At 42.6% G+C, this 15,498-nt stretch overlaps 1 pseudogene; it reads right to left on the bottom strand.

Annotated features, from left to right (window-relative positions):
- Positions 1–2,768: 2,768 nt before the first annotated feature.
- On the bottom strand, positions 2,769–3,459 carry LOC101674400 (annotated as a pseudogene).
- Between the last annotated feature and the right edge of the window lie 12,039 nt (positions 3,460–15,498).

The following is a 15,498-nucleotide window of genomic DNA, read 5'->3' as shown; positions in this document are numbered from 1 at the left end:
AATTTCTATACTATCCAAAGCAATCTACACATTCAATGCAGGCCCTATCAAAATAACACCAGCATTTTTCACAGAGCTAGAATAAACAATTCTAAAATTTGTATGGGACCAAAAAAGACTGAACAGTGAAAATAATGTTGAAAAAGAAAAGCAAAGCAGGGAGCATCACAATTCTGGAATTGAAGCTCTATTACAAATCTGGAATCATCAAGACAGCACAAAGTCAGACAAAGAGATCAATGGAACAGAACAGAGGATCTATAAATGGACCCTCAACTCAATGGTCAACTAATCTTTGGCAAAGTAGAAAAGAATATCCAATGGAAAAAAAGACAGTCTCTTCAACAAAGGAAGTTGGGAAATTTAGACAGCCACATGCAGAAAAATGAAACTGGACCATTTCCTTACACCATCACAAAAAAACAGGCCCAAAATGGATTAAAGACCTCAATGTGAAACAGGAATCCATCAAAATCCTAGAGGAGAACATAGCCGCCATGCAAGTTCTGTAACCTCCGCCCGGCAACTTCTTACCAGACACATTTCCAAAGGCAAGGGAAACAAAGGTAAAAGTGAACTGCTGGGACTTTAGTAAGCTGAAAGGCTTTTGCACAAAGGAAACAGCTGACAAAATAAAAAGATAACCGACATATTGAATAGGAAAAAATACTTGCAAATGACATTATGAGATAAAGGGTTAGTATCCAAAATCTATAAAGAGCTCATCAAACTCAACACCCAAAGAACAAATAATCCAATCAAGAAATGGGCAAAAGACATGAACAGACATATCCCCAAAGAAGACAACCAAATGGCCAACAGGCACATGAAGAAATGCTCAACATCCCTCGGCATCAGGGAAATACAAATTTAAGCCACCGTGAGATACTACCTCATACCAGTCAGGATGGCTAAAATTAACAAGTCAGGAAATGACAAATGTTGGTGAGGATGTGGAGAAAGGAAAACCTTCCTACACTGTTGGTGGGAATGCAGCTGTGGCAGCCACTCTGGAAAACAGTATGGGTTTCCTCAAGAAGTTGAAGATAGAACTACCCTATCACCTGGTAATTGTACTACCAGGTATTTACCCCAAAGATACAAATGTAGTGACCCAAAGGGGTAAATGCACCCTAATTTTGATAGCAACCATGTCCACAATAGCCAAACTATGGAAAAAGCCCAGATGTCCATTGACAGATGAATGGATAAAGAAGATGTGTATGTATATACACACACAATGGAATACTACTCAGTTATCAAAAAAAATGAAATCTTGCCATTTGGAACAACAGGGATGGAAGGTATTAAATTAACAGAAATAAGTCAGAGAAAGACAATTATCATATGATCTTACTTATATGTGGAATTTAAGAAAAAAACAGAGGATCATAGGGGAAGAGAGAAAAAATAAAATAAGACAAAATCAGAGAGGGAGACAAATCATAAGAGACTCTTAATCATAGGAAACAAACTGAGGGTTGCTGGGGGGAGGTGGGATGATGGGGGTAACTGGGTGGTGGACATTAAGGAGAGCACTTGATGCAGTGAGAACTGGCTATTATTAAATAAGACTGATGTATCACCTCTACATCCAAAACTAATGATACACTATATGTTACTTAACTGAATTTTAATTAAAAAAATAAAAATAAAAAATAAATTTAAAAAAAAGGAAAAGAGACGGGGCACCTGGGTGGCTCAGTGAGTTAAGCCTCTGTCTTTGGCTCAGATCATGATCTGAGAGTCCTGGGATCATGCCCTGAATCGGAATCGGCTCTCTGCTCAGCAAGGAGCCTGCTTCCCTCTCTCTACCCACCTCTCTGCCTATTTGTGATCTCTCCCTGTGTCAAATAAATAAATAAAAATCTTAAAAAAAAAATGGAAAGAGGCTTGTTTTTCCACTAATGCAGGGAAAAGAAGTAATTATTAATAAATGGGTTCAGTGATAATTTTCTGAATATTCCTTTTGCAATAAGAGCTATGTATTTTCTCCCCGAAGCACCCCCAACCTAGCTAGAACAAACTAATTCCCCACTACCCTAATGTCTCTTCTTTCAGTCATACTGTGTGGGTGCCCTGGCTGTGCCCTGGGCTCTGATCAGTGAACAGAACTGTCCCCTTTAAGTTAGCAAACCCAGGCGGTGGGACTGAAAGCCCTACTCCAGCCCCCATAGCAGAGGCCACAGAGCTGCTGGCAGTTTCCACAGCCTCAGAAATAAGGAGCTAAGGGGCGCCTGGGTGGCTCAGCAGGTTAAAGCCTCTGCCTTCGGCCCAGGTCATGATCCCAGGACCCTGGGATCGAGCCTCGCATCGGGCTCTCTGCTCAGTGCAGAGCCTGCTTCTCTCTCTCTCTCTGCCTGCCTCTCTGCCTACTTGTGTTCTCTGTCAAATAAATAAATAGAATATTAAAAAAAAAAAAAAAGAAAAGACAAAAGAAATAAGGAGCCAAAAGCTGACAGCACAAATGAAGCCCCAATATGGAGAGAGAATGAAGGCTCCTAGGCTCCGAATAGGCTGCAAGCTGGGGGCAGGAAAAGGGAACTTCTGAGTCAATTCCATCTTTAGAAACAAGGGGAAACTGGACCTTTTTCTGTTGTTATGGTTCTATAAGGCATTCTACAGCTACTGAGCTCCAAGGGGATATGCAAACACAAAAGGTCTAAAATAGTCAGGAGAACGCTGCCCTGGCTGGAGAAGAGAGTAACAAATAGGCAGATAGGTCAGCAAATCATTTGTAGGAAGACAATGCTAGGAACTTCAGCTCTTCACATGGCCGCCAGCCCTACAGAGAACAACACAGTAAGAACCAGGACATCCGCTCCAGACTGGTACAGCTGGGGAATCTTGAGGCCTTTCCCTAGATCCCACATTAAGTGTCAAATTCCAATCCAGATGAGAGGAAGACAAGTGAAAACTTGGCTGTGTAGATCAGTGATGGCCACAGATACAGGAACTTTACACCTCCCAAATGAGACTCAAAGTTCCCAGGGACCAACAGGGCTGACAAGTCAAAAAGAAACCCCTGTACCCAAGGCCACAGCGGTACCATGGTGGCAAGCAGACATCACTGTGGGAAGAGCCACAGTGTAGATAGTGATACGGGGAGACAGAGGATGGTTTAAACAGTGTTCTTCTTCCTGAATCTGTCCATCTCTTCTTTGGCTGTGGTTCCCACAGGGAGAGCATTTCTGACACAGAGCCAAGGATTAAGAAATGGCCAACATATCTCAACAAGAATGCAGCCAACCTGGGTTCTGGCCAGGATGGAAGTAGAACTTTTTGAGTCTAAATAATTGATAATGTGGTAGTAAAGCTTAAGGAGATTAAGTTATTTCTCACTTAAAAAGGAGGGGCTAAAATTCTAGATGTTTTCAACAAAATAAGTAACATAATATAAAAGGAAGTGAGTTGTCAGCATTCTGAGTGCTGTGTCTTACTCTCATAGTCAAGATACATGTGGATTTTTAAATAAATAAATTTTAAAAAATAAATAAATTAAAAAAAAAAGATACATGTGGATTTTTGATGACACAGGGGTCAGCTCCCACTTACCCGTGAGTTGTTCAAGGGTCAAAAACTGTATAACTTACGTACTCTACATGGGATAATATTCCAACTAAATCACATTCCACAAACATCTGTTGAGAAATATGATGTACCTTGCTATCTCACTAGGACACTAAGCAATTTGTTTAAATAGTGACTGAATCAACAAATTCAGTGGGTAAATAAAAAAGGGTAGTTCAGAAAAGTTTGTCCTTTTGCAATCCTTAGAACGCTCCCCCTCCTTGTCCCTTGGCAGAACATGAAGCCATGCGGGCACATGCTGACAAGCTGCTCTGCTTGTGAGCCCAGATCAGGCCCTGTCTTTTCACCAGACTATACCACCACGTACACCTGCATCCCCCTGGCCAAACCCTCATCACCGACCTTCACTGCACTGTACGTACCTGCTAGGAGAGTGTGTAGCCCTGGGAGAGCACACCGACAGACACAGAGAATAGGATGGTCTTTGCCAGGGACTTGGGGGAAGAGGAAACAGGGTTGCTATTCAGTGGATGAAGAGTTTCAGTCGTGTAGGATGAAAAGTTCTAGAGATGTGCCGTGCAACATTGTGCCTACAGTTAACAAGACTGTACTGTGCACTTAAAAATTTTAGGGGAATGGGACGCCTGAGTGGCTCAGTGGGTTAAGCAGCTGCCTTCAGCTCAGGTCATGATCCCAGCATCCTGGGATCGAGTCCCACATCGGGCTCCTTGCTCGGCAGGGAGCCTGCTTCTCCCTCTGCCTCTGCCTGCCATTCTGTCTGCCTGTGCTCGCTCTCTCCCCCCCCCTCTCTTTCTGATAAATAAATAAATAATCTAAAAAATTTTTTTAGGGAAAAGATCTCATATTAAGTGTTCTCACCACAACCCAGGAAGGAGGGAAGGAAGGAAGCAAGAAGGGAGGAGAGAGGGAGAAGGAAAGAAATTTGCCACAATCAAACGACCAGCTGTGGAAACAAGGGCTGTATTTATCATGAACAGCTACATGTTGTTATGAGTATTTGTGATCTTGGTTATAGGGTATCAATGAGAAGAGTAAACATCACCCAAGGATTTGACATCTTCTTTCGGCTAAAGGGTTAGTTTGTGTTTTTTAGTACTCAGGATAGTTGTATCGTGTGAAACAGAAGTATAACTTTGTTATTTATTTGGAGATGAAGTATGATTTAAGGGACTATGTATGGGTGCCAAGTTTATAAGGGGTGGACTGTGAACTGTGATGGTTAATATTATGCACCAACTTGGCTAGGCTACAGCACCCGTTCTTTAATCAAATACTAATCTAAATGTTGCTGTAAAGGTGTTTTTGGAGATGTGGCTAACGTTGACAATCAGTTGACGTTAGGTTGACATACTGATTTACTCTGGACACATAAACTCCCAGTGAAGTAAATAGTCTAACAATTCATTACCCTTGCAGATGAAAACATGAGATTCCAGAGACTAACTGATATGCCCAATATCACACGGCCAGCGAGCCCCAGAGTCAGGATTTGAACTGACAGACCAGCTCCAGGGTCTGAGCTCTAAACCACCACACTATGCTGCCTCCAACTGAGCTAGGTCTACGTGACCTGATGTGAAATAGTCTCCAAGCTATCCTAGTAATTCCAAAATTGAGGTGCACATCAGGAAGTATACCGTGCTAACACGATCAAAAGTATCTCATTTAGTTTGATCATTATTCTCCCTGAATTTTACAAAGGTAGAGCTGCACGGTCTGTTGGCTTCCAGGGAGGGTTCTGCATTCTGAAAGCACTGACTCCAAAGTCCTTATAGATGGTTGGATGTCTCTCTCTGGGAACTTCCAAGATTTAATCTAAGCAATCAAAACTTTTATGATTATTGGGCCTTGAGATAATTTTTCTTTCTTTTCTTTTTTTAAAAGATTTTATTTGAGAGAGAGAATGAGAGGCGGAAGGGTCAGAGGGAGAAGCAGACTCCCTGTTGAGCAGCAAGCACGATGTGGGACTCGATCCTGGGACTCCAGGATTACGACCTGAGCCAAAGGCAGTTTCTTTCTCTCTCTCTCTCTTTTTTTTAAAAAGATTTTTATTTATTTATTTGACAGACAGAGATCTCAAGTAGGCAGAGTTGCAGGCAGAGAGAGAGAGAGGGGAGGAAGCAGGCTCCCCACTGAGCAGAGAGCCTGAGGTGGGGCTCGATCCCAGGACCCTGGGATCATGACCTGAGCCAAAGGCAGAGGCTTTAACCCACTGAGCCACCCAGGCGCCCCCCAAAGGCAGTTTCTTAACCAAGTGAGCCATCTGGGCGCCCCAAGATAATTATTCTTTCATTGTGCATGAGATTTGTAGAGCCTTTTCACTTAGATATCAGTATATGGAAGTTTCTTCTCTGGGGATATTTGGTTTCTTTAGGAAAAAATCCTATAGTCTTTCTGTTACCTGGCTACTGACTTTTTTTTTTTAAGATTTAAAAATTATTTTTAAGTAATCTCTACGCCCAACTTGGGGCTGGAACTCACAAACCCGAGATCAAGATCAGTATCTGAGTCAATATTTTTATTTTAAGAAAATTTCTAAGTGAGTGCTGTGTCCAGCATGGGGCTTAAACTCATGACCGCAAGATTAAAAAAGTCTCATAAGCCACTGACTGAGCCAGCCAGGCGCCACTAGATTGACATCTTTTATTAGCTAATCCTTCCAAGGCCTTTCTTTGAAAATTGGTACTTGTTTTTCAAGTCCTTTGAGTCATTTTAGTGTAGTTTCAGAAGGAGCAGATATATATATATATATCTATATATCAACCTGTCTTACGCGACCAGTATTACCTCAAAGATGAACTTTTATAAAGAATTTACTTGTGTACTATTAAAATATTGACTCAGGGTGTCTGGGTGGCGCAGTTGGTTAAGTGACTGGTGATCTCAGCTGAGGTCTTGAGTTCAAGCCCCACATTGGGCTCTGTACTGGGCGTACAGCCCACTTAAAAAAAAAATTGACTCAGATAGAGGAGGATGCCTGGTTGGTAGAGCATGAGCCTCTTGGTCTTGGGGTTGTGAGTTCCAGTCCCACAGTGAGTACAGAGCTGGCTTAGAAATTTTTTGTTTTGAATAAAAATATTGACTCAGATATTCTCATTCTGTACTCACTGCTTACTCACTACTTTTCTGGATATAGCTTTCTTGGGATAGTAAGTTTCCTTTAGCTACATCTTTTATAATTCATAGTAAGTCCCCTTCTGAAGCTAACTTTGTAGACTGTTTCTCAGACTGAAAGTCATCTGAGACGATTTCACACAAAATTCCAGAACTTATTTCACTCTTCAGTAGTAGAAAGTAGAGTATCCATTTTTCCACTTCCAACACTGGAACACTACTCTTGACATTTTCACTATGAAGAATGAATTCTGAAAAAATGCACACTGATCAACAAAGTGGCCACCTCTTAAGAAAAAATTTCCACCTAGGACACTCATGCCAGCTGTGCCTCAAACACTGCCGTGAAGCTGGTATTTTGCACATTGTTCAGATAATGATCACATCTCCTGTCTGCTCCGCCCTCCAGGTTTCCCTAACATTTTCCCCTTGGTGTTATTTTCTCTCTTCAGTCCTGCCAGGCAATTTAAACAGAAGACAGCCATGCGCACATCAATTTAAATAATCATGTAAATTTTTTAAGAAAAAAAAATCAAGACGAGGACTATCCGTGGCTTTCCAACTTCTATATATTTTTTTAAATATTTATTTATTTATTTATCTGACAGACAGACATCACAAGTAGGCAGAGTCAGGCAGAGAGACAGGGGGAAGCAGGCTCCCTGCTGAACAGAGAGCCCGATGCGGGGCTCAATCCCAGGACCCTGAGATCATGACCTGAGCCGAAGGCAGAGGCTTAACCCTCTGAGCCACCCAGGCACCCCTCCAACTTCTATTAATTCTATTCTCATCTGTTCTAAAATCTACCCCCCCTCCTTTTTTTTTTTTTTACCAAGTCTGTGGTCTTAGGATATTATAACAGAAGAGTGAGTCTGTATCTCAGGATGGGGTCCCTTATTTCTATCTCAGCACCAGACAAGTCAGATATAATCATTAACGTGTTGTCGTAGGTAAGGTTTTCAGGATTTAGCACTCCCTAGGTGTGACTACAGATGCCATTACCATTTTTAAGACATTTTTAAGATTTTATTTATTTGAAAGAAAGAGAGAGGGAGGGCATGTACACAAGCAGGGGGACTGGGAGGGGGACAAGCAAGAGGGAGAGGCAGGCTCCCCGCTGAGCAGGGAGCCCAATGCAGGGCTCAATCCCAGGACCCTGGGATCATGATCTGAGCTGAAGGCAGAGGCTTTAACCCACTGAGCCACCAGGTACTCCTGAAAGCAGATGCTTAACTGACGGAGCCACCTAGCTGCCCGTAGATGCAATTATTTGACAAAATAATTGCCCGACATATGGCCCAATATAGAGAAACAATGGTATAAGCTCCCCCTAGATATATCCATCTGTGTAAGTGCATCAGGAGATTCAGTGGTTCTTATACCTGGCCTCTCAAAATTATGCTAGACTCAAAATAAAATAATGTTTCCTAGAACAATGAAGTTATATTTAAATATAGTATTGGGAAAATAGCTACTAGTAACTCAGATACCAAAGGACCCGGAGCCCTCTTTACCCTGGAAGTAATGAAGAGGCTTTATAGCATCCATGGCACCCATCAAAATGTCTACAAAAAAACAAGTGGTGAATACAAGTGAATTCTTCCTAGAAAGAACTATGGCCTCCAAAAGGTTAAGAATCATTCATTAGGGATAGAAAAAAGGGCAGATACTGGACGAAATTTGCTTCTTCCTACAGCTCCCTAAACCACATGCTTCACCACACATCACTGAGCCTTGTCCAGACCACATGAAACTAGTGGTTCAGACCAAATTCCACAGAAAATTATTTGAAAGTCACTCTGTCTGATCTTCTGGACTTTACGCATTTAGAGTCCTAAGTCCTGCCCACTAACCAATTTCTCCATTCCACCTAGTGTTATAGACTGTAGTTGGTTAAGCAATTGTAATTTCAGAGGAAGAAATGTCCTTTGTCCTCTGGGAGTACCAGTCTTTCAAATGTTCTAGAATCTTCCCTCTTCCCTTTCAGTGGAAATGTTACACCCACACTTATGTCCTTATGTCTTTTTTCCCTTCCCATGCAATTTTTCCACTTGACACAACCACCATTTAAATCTGTCACCCAAATTTTTTCCCACTTCTGTTTAACTTCTCAGAACATGTCCCATTACTGAATTTTTTCCCACCATCATCTCTTTCCTTCTAAACTGCTCTCTTCAGTTAGGATTCACCAACAAATCCTCTTAACCCATCCAAAGCCTGCCCAGGTATCCACATTCCTAACTAAATCTGATCTATTCCTTCTTTTTAATGTTGGTGGTGGTGGGTTTGTTGTGGCGGTGGGTTTTTTTTTTTTGGGGGGGGGGGTCTCCTTTGGCTTCTTTGGACCTGCCCAACTGATTATATTCCTAGATTCATGAGAACACAGAAAGGGAGAAAATCTTCATGAAATTTTGATTCCTCTATCATCAAACTTCTCTGCATTTCCATGGCTGTAATGGTTATCCAGACTCTCAGATGCTAGGTCTAGAAATCAGAGCTCTCCAGCAGGGAACCACCACCTCACTGTATTCCCAAACACTTCAGGAAACTCCCATAGAATTTCCCTCAAATATCATCTGCAATCACATCCTTGTTCTTTCTCAAATTTCCATTTAATCAAATTAAAAATTTCTAACTCAGTACTCAGATCACTCCATAAATACCAAACTCCAATTCCATATCAGTCCAAAGTCCAACTTCATTTTTTAAAAGATTGTATTTATTTATTGGAGAGAGACAGAGACAGAGAGAGACAGAGCATGAGCAGGGAGGAGAGGAAGAATCAGGGAGCCCAACTCGGGGCTGCTCAATCCCAGGACCTTGGGATTAGGACCTGAGCAGAAGGCTGACACTTGACTGACTGAACCACCCAGGTGTCCCTAAAGCCTAATTTTACTAAACCATTTAAAGCCCTCTGCTCCCTCTCCCCAAACTCCTTGCCAATCTACTTGTCCAGAGTTGGGCATGTCTTCACCCCATCTGAAATTCCCTTCCCCATCCTTCATGGCTTGTGTGTGCCATCTCCCCCCCCTTTTTTTAAATTTATTTATTTTGGGAGGTAAAAGAGGCAGAGGGAGAAGGAAAGAGAATCCCAAGCTGCACACAGCGCCTCACGTGGGGCTCGATCTCATGACCCTGAGATCATGACCTGAGCCGAAACCAAGAGTCGGACGCGTAACCAATGGCACCACCCAGACACCCCTCTGCCACCACTTCTTTTAAGTACAGTATGATCCCCTATTTCAATTGTCAACTACAGCTTCACTTTAAAGCATGGTATTTTGTATGTGCTGCTCTTTAAAAGTAACAATGATTTCATCCAATATGGAAGATTATGCTTATTCTGCCATTCTTCAGTTACCCCTTCCCCACTTACTGAACAGGGACCATGTTTTATCACTCGCCACAAGACTGAAAGACCCTGTGATGTTTAGTGTAGGTCCCTGCACGCTGTTCCTGCTGCTGCAAGTGCTTCTCTAGTAGCGTTTGCCCACGCACCTCAGTGCCACCAGAAGGAACAAAATGATGCACCTCGTAAGCCGATTTGCATTTGTTCTGCTCCATTTTGACCAGAGAGAGTCACAGAAGTTCCGGTGATTGTTAGTGCTCGTGAATTCTTGGTATTCCCTTACTCTCTCCAAAACAAAATTATTTAAATCAGCAGTACTGACAGGGCGCCTGGGTGGCTCAGTGGGTTAAGCCTCTGCCTTCAGCTCGGTCATGATCTCAGGGTCCTGGGATCGAGCCCCACAACGGGCTCTTTGCTCAGCAAGAAGCCTGCTTCCTCCTCTCCCTCTGCCTGCCTCTCTACTTGTGATCCTTCTATCTCTGTCAAATAAATAAATAAAATCTTTTAAAAAATCAGCAGTACTGTTAAACAATATGCTAGGGCTTTCCTAGATAGAATGGGCAGGAAAGGGGGGAATATGGTAAGTTTAACGGAGGAAACCTCATCTATACAATTAAGAACAACAACAAAAACAACAACAAACTCACTAAGCACAATTCTACCTTTGCCAATCCCGCACGAGGCTTTGGGATCATAAATATTACATGGTCCCTACGTTGGAGGTGAAACTTCTACCACACATGTAAAATAATTCCCTATTCTGAACTCAGAAAGAGATGGAGGGAAAACCTGACTCTAGTTAGAGACAGCGATCATGCCTGATGTTCATATATCATTTTGGTGTTTATAATCAATTCTTTTTTTTTTTAAAGATTTTATTTATTTATTTGACAGAGAGAAATCACAAGTAGATGGAGAGGCAGGCAGAGAGAGAGAGGAGGGAAGCAGGCTCCCTGCCGAGCAGAGAGCCCGATGCGGGACTCGATCCCAGGACCCTGAGATCATGACCTGAGCCGAAGGCAGCGGCTTAACCCACTGAGCCACCCAGGCGCCCCTATAATCAATTCTTAATTGATTTTTTAAGACTACATAAAATTATATAATGAAAATATGGCTCAATAAAAGTGGCTACATAAAAAGATTTTCAGCCATTCCAAAGTGAAGTAAATGCCTCACAGCACACACACTGATCACGACTAAAATTAACTGCTCGTGCCGAAGGAAAAGGATCCCAGATGGAAGCATGGATCTGTAGGAAGGAATGAAGACCACTGGAAAGGGCCGTGTCTGGGAATTATTTACATAAAATTGTTTACAATATCATAGACTAGTTTTTAAATCTCCTTTAAAGACTACTGTTGGGTTTAAACATAGGTAGAAATAAAATATATGACAGCAATACAAAAGATGGGAGGCAGGAAATGGAGATATGCTACCAGAAAGTTTCTAGACCATGCTTGATATAGTACAATATTACTTGAACATGGACTACATTAAGTTGAAAATGTAAGTTATAAACCACTAAAAAACAACAGAAAAAAAAAACAGAGCTAATAAATAACTGAGGTCATACGGACTCATAAAAAATAAACAATTGATCCAAAAGGATGCAGGTTATTTTCTTTAAGATTTTATTTATTTATTTACTTGAAAGATAGATAGATATAATGTACAAGCAGGGGGACTGGCAGAGGAAGAGGGAGAAGCAGGCTCCCCACAGAGCAGGGAGCCCCACATGGGCTTGATTCCAGGACTCTGAGATCATGACCCAAGCTGAGGGCAGACACTCAACTGCCTGAGCCACCAAGGTGCCCCTAGGATGCAGGCTTAGCAAGAAAACAACAAAAATGACTCCAAGAAAATCAGCAGCAAGATGAGAGACATTTATCCAAATGACATAAAAAAATGAAATTAAAATGGTCGAAACAGTGTGGAGATTCCTCAAGAAATTAAAAATATAACTTCCCTATGACCCGCAATTGCACTACTGGGTATTTACCCCCAAAGACACAGATATAGTGAAAAGAAGGGCCATCTGTACCCCAATGTTTATAGCAGCAATGGCCACGGTCGCCAAACTGTGGAAAGGACCAAGATGCCCTTCAATGGACGAATGGATAAGGAAGATGTGGTCCATATACACTGTGGAGTATGATGCCTCCATCAGAAAGGACGAATACCCAACTTTTGTAGCAACATGGACGGGACTGGAAGAGATTATGCTGAGTGAAATAAGTCAAGCAGAGAGAGTCAATTATCATATGGTTTCACTTATTTGTGGAGCATAACAAATAGCACGGAGGACATGGGGAGTTAGAGAGAAGAGAGTTGGGGGAAATAGGAAGGGGAGGTGAACCATGAGAGACTATGGACTCTGAAAAACAATCTGAGGGTTTTGAAGGGGCGGGGGGTGGGAGGTTGGGGGAACCAGGTGGTGGGTATTATAGAGGGCACGGATTGCATGGAGTACTGGGTGTGGTGCAAAAATAATGAACACTGTTATGCTAAAAATAAATAAAAAATAAATTTTAAAAAATGGTCAAAACCAAAAAGTAGAGATTGTCAGGATGAATGAAAAGGCAAGACTCAATCAAAAAAAGGTTTTCTACGGAAAACCAAGTCTAAATATAAAGACACAGAAAAATTAAAAAGATGTAATACGCAAACCCTGATCAAAGAAAACTGGGATGGTTCTTTTAATATCAAAGTAGATTTCAGAACAGGGACTACTACCAGAAATAAAGATGTTCATTTCATAATCACAAAGGAATTAACCTCATTACAAAAGAATCTTAAATGTACATACACCTAAAACAGAGTGTTAGAAGATACAAAACAAAACTGACAGAACTGAAAGAATAAGACAAATTCATGATTATAGCCAAGGATTTCAAGTGTCCACTCTCACTACATGATTGGACAAGCAGACAGAAAAATCAGTAGGAGGACAGAAGACTTGAGCCTATCAACCAACTTGACCTGATTAATTTAGTGTATAAAACCCTCCACCTAAATAGGAGAATACATGTCCTCTTCAAGTACATATAAAACATTCACCAGTACAGACCGTGATCTAGGCTACAAAAGGATTTTTTTTTTAAGATTTTATTTATTTGACAGAGATCACAAGTAGGCAGAGAGGCAGGCAGAGAGAGGGGGGAGCAGGCTCCCAGCCAACCAGAGAGCCAGATGTGGGGCTTGATCCCAGGACCTTGGGATCATGACCTGAGCTGAAGGCAGAGGCTTTCACACATTGAGCCACCCAGGTACCCTAAGGATTTATTTTAAAAAGATTTTATTTATTTATTTGACAGACAGAGATCACAAGTAGGCAGAGCAGCAGGCAGAGAGAGAGGGGGAAGCAGGCTCCCTGCTGAGCAGAGAGCCTGATGCGGGGCTCGATCCCAGGGCCCTGGGATCATGACCTGAGCCGAAGGCAGAGGCTTAGCCCACTGAGCCACCCGGGTGCCCCATAGCTACAAAGGGATTTAATTCCAATTCACAGTGGAACTGAACTAGATATCAGTAACAGAAAGATAGCTGGAAAACCACCAAATATTTAGATACTAAATATTAGATACTAATATTCCAGGGGTCAGAGAAGAAATCAGGAGAATCTGGAAAGCTATTTTGAAATGAATGAAAATGAAAACAGCATAACAAATTCGTGGCATGTGGCCAGAGGAGTGCTTACAGAGAAATATATACCATAAACACTTATATTAGAAAAGAAAAAAGTGGCTCAGTCAGTTAAAGCAGCTGCCTTCGGCTCAGGTCATTATCCCAGGGTCCTGGGATCAAGTCCCACATCAGGGTCCTTGCTCAGCAGGGAGCCTGCTTCTCCCTCTCCCCCTGCCACTCCCCCTGCTTGTGTGCTCCATCTCTTTCTCTGCCTGCCCCTCTGCCTGCTTGTGCGTTCTGACAAATAAAATTAAAATTTAAAAAAAAGAAAAGAAAAAATTCTCAAACCAATGATCTAAATGTCCAGCTCAAAACAGCTAGAAAGAGAGCAAACTAACCCAAAGCAAAGAGAAAGAAGGAAAATAATACAGATGACTACAGAAGTCAAATAGAAGCCAGAAGGAAGACTGATCAAGAGGACAGAGGACACAAATGACAACGCAGGGTCCCTACGTCAGGACAGGTAAGTGACTTGGCTAAGTTCTCACAGTTAGGTATGGGGAACTGGCTGTCCTGGGAAAAAACCTCCGTCCCTTTCTGAGTGGGATGAGCCCAGGGGCATAGAAGTCTGGCTGAGGCCGGTCTCTCCCCATCAGAGTCCCCAGGCGTTCAGAGCCCTCTCAGGAGGAAGGACTCTCCCATGGCCGACAGGTATAGTGGGGAAAGCGGGGGAGAGCAGGAAAAACAGGACTCCGATGTGCCCAACGCGCTGGGGCACAAACATACCATGGCATCTCCTCAGCTGTAAGATGAAACTCACAGACCGGATTCATTTTGCCAGGTGTTTGGTGTGCTTCAGGCCTTGGCCTTGGCCTATCTGCACCACCAATTACAGCAGAAGGGGACGGATGGGCTCAAATCAAATCAAGGCGGGGCTGAGGGACAAACCAACAAAGTCCCGCCACAAGATCATTCACCCAGCGCTCCCCCAGGAAACAGCGAGATCTGCAGCTCCCAGAGCACAGAGCAAGGCAAGAAGGCAGAGATTATTTTATTTATCAGTGTTTAACAGGCCCCACTGGGCTCTTTCCTCCCAATGCTAGGCTCTGCTCACTGTGTTTCAACAAGTGACCCACATGCCAGGCCTTGAGCAGCAGCCTCCGACTGCAGGCAGACCGGTCGCCTTTGTCCTCAGACTCGAAGATTTCCTGCAGAAGCTAGAACGAGGTGGACTAATTTGTTTTAAACGCCTGTTTCTCCCATAGCATCTCACAAACCTCAGATTCTTGGCCTATGCCAAGGTCGCCAAGAGGGTAAATGCTTTCATCTGTGAAGCGTGCGGAAACTCACAATGTGTCTGTCGAGAGGCAGAAACAATTCACTACGCATCTCCCTTCAGAGAACAATAAATGCAAATTCAGGATATAAACGCATCATCATGATGGAGAAAACCCTCTCAGAATTCGACAAATGTTTTTGCCAAGGTTTTGAGGCATATTTATCACCAAAACTGGCTGTTGCGTCAATGCGGTGAGTGTCTTCTGCCTAAAAGTTTCAGCAATTCAACTCCTAGTTAGCTTAATCCCTTTGGATAGAGACACTTTAATTCTTTTCAAATTGATTCAATGACATGGCATCAAGAGAGTATTTAGAGGGAGGAGGGCAGTCAGCCACAACCTAACCATGAAAGATCCCCTCATGCTCTCAGGCCTTGGCCACAGGCCTTCTTCCAGAGCAGATACCAGTGCTCCCTGTAAATTCCAGCACGTGCTCGTTCATGACCCTATACACTCTAATTCTCATTCACACCGAGTCCTTGGTTCCAACCCACCTATGAAATCACCTGTTAGCAGAGTTTGTGA

The sequence above is a fragment of the Mustela putorius genome, unplaced genomic scaffold, assembly GCF_011764305.1.
Source record: "Mustela putorius furo isolate JIRA1106 unplaced genomic scaffold, ASM1176430v1.1 tig00003909_pilon_pilon_pilon, whole genome shotgun sequence".
NCBI classification, from domain to species: domain Eukaryota; kingdom Metazoa; phylum Chordata; class Mammalia; order Carnivora; family Mustelidae; genus Mustela; species Mustela putorius.
This window is presented reverse-complemented; position numbering and strand designations above follow the sequence as displayed.